The sequence below is a fragment of the Eleutherodactylus coqui genome, chromosome 7, assembly GCF_035609145.1.
Source record: "Eleutherodactylus coqui strain aEleCoq1 chromosome 7, aEleCoq1.hap1, whole genome shotgun sequence".
NCBI lineage: Eukaryota > Metazoa > Chordata > Amphibia > Anura > Eleutherodactylidae > Eleutherodactylus > Eleutherodactylus coqui.
Genome location: NC_089843.1, coordinates 3,078,573 through 3,082,917, shown reverse-complemented (window position 1 = coordinate 3,082,917; position 4,345 = coordinate 3,078,573).

Sequence of the window (4,345 nt, the reverse complement as noted above, 5' to 3'; positions counted from 1 at the left end):
TGTATACAGACTTTCAGCTCTGAGGTAACCACTGCATACAGACTTTCAGCTCTAAGGTAACCATTGTATGCACACTGTCAGCTGTGAGGTAACCACTGTATGCAGGCAGTCAGCTGTGAGGTAACCACTGTATGCAGACTGTCGGCTCTGAGATAACCACTGTATACAGACTGTCAGCTGTGAGGTAACCACTGTATGCAGACTGTAAGCACTGAGGTATCCACTGTATGCAGACAGTCAGCTGTGAGGTAACCACTGTATGGAGACTGTCAGCTCTGAGGTAACCACTGTATGCACACTGTCAGCTGTGAGGTAACCACTGTATGCAGACTGTCAGCTGTGAGGTATCCACTGCATGCAGACTGTCAGCTGTGAGGTAACCACTGTATGCAGACTGTCAGCTCTGAGGTAACCACTGTATGCAGACTGTCAGCTCTGGGGTAACCACTGTATGCAGACTGTCAGCTGTGAGGTAACCACTGTATGCAGACTGTCAGCTGTGAGGTAACCACTGTATGCAGACTGTCAGCTGTGAGGCATCCACTGCATGCAGTGTCAGAACCGGCAACTCTCGGGGCCGCCGTGCCCGCACCACCGGTCCGGCCACCCGGGGTACAGGAGCGCGGCGCAGAGGTACCCCGGTTCTTGTGATCTCCCCGGGCCGCTGTAAGACTGGTCGCCGCCGGGTTGCTAGGGAGGCAGCTGGTGCTTCTAGTCACTTGACTACCAGGCTGGCTTCCCTAGTAACTGTCTGTGCAGCTAGACTGGAGGCGTGCCCCCAGCACCGCCCTGATTAGCCCTGCTGCTGTCAGGCTCCCCGCCCCAATCAGCTTCTGGGGCGGGAGCGCTGACAGCATTTAAATAGGTGTGTTTTCCTCTCAGGCCTTGCCAGTGTTAGTTTGGTCTTCCAGCTGCACCCGCGTATTCTTTGACTCCTGTTTGTGACCCCGGCTTTCCTGACCTCTGCTTTTGGACCTTGACTACGTTTTTGCCTGACCCCCCTGTACTGCGCACCCTCCTGTTGCCGACCCGGATTGTCTGACCACTCTACCGTTGTTTGTCTTCAGTGTCTGTTTGTCTTCCCGTGTCCCGCTTCCCTAGTGAGGGTAGGGACCGCCGCCCAGTTGTCGCCCTGGGGGTTAGCCCAGGGGGGCAAGTAGGCAGGGACAGGGGTTGCGGGATATCTCAGGGACCCCCATATCCCGGACACTGTCCTGACAGTAACACTGGCCGAACGAAGGTCAGACCCTTGCATCCGCCCGGCAACTCTGAACCCCTCGATGGAGGCCATGGCAGCTGTAGCGAACCAGGTCCAGTTCCTTACGAACCTTGCCCAGGACCTAACAGCCCGCTTGCAGCGACAGGAACAAGCGGCAGCTGCAGGTCCCATGCAACCCGCTTCCGCTCCAGGAACAATGACAGAACCTCGAGCCACGCTTCCGGATTGTTTCTCCGGAGAGAGAGGTCAGTTTTTCGCATTTAGAGAGAGCTGCAAGCTCTACTTTGATCTCCGCCCCCACTCCTCTGGTACTGAATACCAGAAAGTGGGAATTGTAATTACCCGCCTGAGGGGAGAGCCCCAAAATTGGGCTTTCTCATTACCTGCTGGCTCTCCCGCCCGACTATCCCCTGACGCCTTTTTTTCCGCCTTGGGTCAAATTTATGACGAACCCGACCGTGCTGGCTACGCAGTCTCCAAGCTTCTGGCCCTGCGCCAGGGTTGCAAGATGGCGGAGGACTACTGTTCCCAATTCCGCCAGCACTGTACAGAATCCGGGTGGAATGATGCCGCCCTAAAAGACCTATTTTTGACCGGTCTGTCTGAGGGTCTGAAGGACCTACTCGTGGCCCACCCGGAGCCAAGAACCCTGGAGCAAGCCATGTCGCTGGCTATTCGGGCTGACCGACGTTTGAGGGCCAGACACGCCGCTCGGACCACTCCACTCCCCACGCCCACTTCTTCTACTGACCCGACTTTTCCACCTCCCACCACCGAGGCCATGGAGCTGGGAGCCCTGAACCCTAAGCAACGCCGGGAAAATCGCCTGAAGAAGAACCTCTGCTTCTACTGTGGGGAGCCGGGTCACCGCATTGCAACCTGCGCCAAGAAGCCATGGCAGGGAAAACGTCCGCTCCTAGGCAGTTGTCCGGAGGACTGTCTAGGAGCCAAGGTACTCCCTGTGTTATCCAAAATGTTATTGCCTTGCACCCTAGAATTTCATGCTTTCCACCGTACTGGGCAAGCCTTTGTTGATTCTGGGGCTGCGGCGAATTTCGTTAACTTTAATTTCGTTGCTCAACTGTCCGGGGTTTTTTTACGTTTAGAGACCCCGATTCTGGTTTCAGGAGTGGACTCCACCCCATTGCAAGCAGGGGTGGTTAATCTGGTTACCCCTGAAGTAAGGTTTACTATAGGAGCCTTACACGTGGAAACCTGCACCTTTCTAGTGATGAGAGATTTGTCTGTGGACGTCGTCCTAGGCCTCCCCTGGCTCCGGGAGCACAACCCGGTAGTAAATTGGGACACGTTGGAACTGGTAAAGTGGGGTCCCCGCTGTGCCAACCACCTTTGTGCGGTGAAGATGGGAATCTCCACCTGCGAGGGGACCCCCCTACCAGAATACCTCTCCGAGTTTTCTGACGTGTTCTCCAAACAATTATCTGAAGCTCTGCCCCCTCATAGGGAATGGGACTGTAAAATAGACTTGATTCCTGGGGCCAAACTTCCTAAAGGCCGCATTTATAACGTTACGGTTCCTGAGAGAGAATCCATGAGGGACTATATCCAAGACAGCCTGGCCAAGGGGCACATCCGGCCCTCAGAATCCCCGGTGGGTGCCGGGTTTTTCTTCGTTGAGAAGAAGGATGGGGGTCTCCGGCCCTGTATTGACTATAGAGAGCTAAACAAAATCACAGTCCGGAACCAGTATGCTCTTCCACTCATTCCTGACCTCCTCAACCAGGTCGCTGGTGCCCGATGGTTTTCCAAACTTGATCTCAGGGGAGCATACAACCTCATCCGCATTCGCGAGGGGGATGAGTGGAAAACCGCCTTCAATACGCCCCTCGGGCATTTTGAATACCTAGTTATGCCTTTTGGATTGTGTAACGCCCCCGCCATTTTTCAGGGGTACATGAACTCAGTGTTTCAGGATATCATGGGGGTGTTCGTGGTTGTATATCTAGACGACATTTTGATTTTTTCCTCCGACTTGCCGAGTCACCATACTCACGTTCAGACTGTACTAGCTCGACTCAGACATAACAAGCTGTTTGCTAAACTCGAGAAATGTGTCTTCGGGGTACAAAAGATATCATTTTTGGGGTATATCATCACGCCATGCGACTTCCAGATGGATCCTGAAAAGGTGAAAGCCATCACGGAGTGGGCCCAGCCAGGGTCGTTGAAAGCCCTTCAACGCTTCCTCGGCTTCGCCAACTACTATCGCAAATTCATCAAAGACTTCTCCGTGGTGGCCAAACCTCTAACGGACCTCACCAGAAAGGGGGCAGATGTGAGGACCTGGTCTTCTGAGGCTCTGAGGGCCTTCGATACCCTAAAGGCGGCGTTCTCTTCTGCACCTGTCCTAGTACAACCGGATCTGTCCAGCCCTTTTTTGGTGGAGGTAGATGCCTCTGAGTTTGGTGTGGGAGCGGTACTGTCCCAAGGTCCCTCCACTCTCACCAACCTTAGACCGTGTGCCTATTTTTCTAGGAAGTTTTCTTCCACCGAACGGAACTATGATATAGGCAACCGGGAATTGCTGGCGATTAAGTGGGCTTTCGAAGAGTGGAGGCATTTTTTGGAAGGAGCCCATCACCAGATCACGGTACTCACAGACCATAAAAACCTCACCTATCTAGATTCCGCTAAGAGGTTAAATGCTCGGCAAGCCCGCTGGGCCTTGTTCTTCTCTCGGTTCAATTTTGTTGTTACCTATAGACCCGGTTCTAAGAATATCAAGGCTGATGCCCTGTCTAGGAGCTTTGGTTCTCCGGAACCTGCCGAGCCGGAGCCTGAGAGCATTCTCTCCCCTGGGGTGGTCCTCGCTGCTGTCTCCTCCGACCTTTCACCTCTCATTCACGCCGCTCAACAATCTGCTCCTGAAGCCCTTCCGGAAGGCAAATTATTTGTCCCGTTGTCACTGAGATTGAAAGTGTTAGAGGAGACACATGCTTCAGTCCTAGCTGGACACCCCGGCATCAGGGGTACGCTGGAGTTAGTGTCCAGACTCTATTGGTGGCCGCACATGGCCAAGGAGGTACGGGGATTTGTGTCTGCGTGCCCGGTTTGCGCAAGGGGGAAGAATCTCAGGAGACGTCCTGAGGGTCCTCTTCTTCCCTT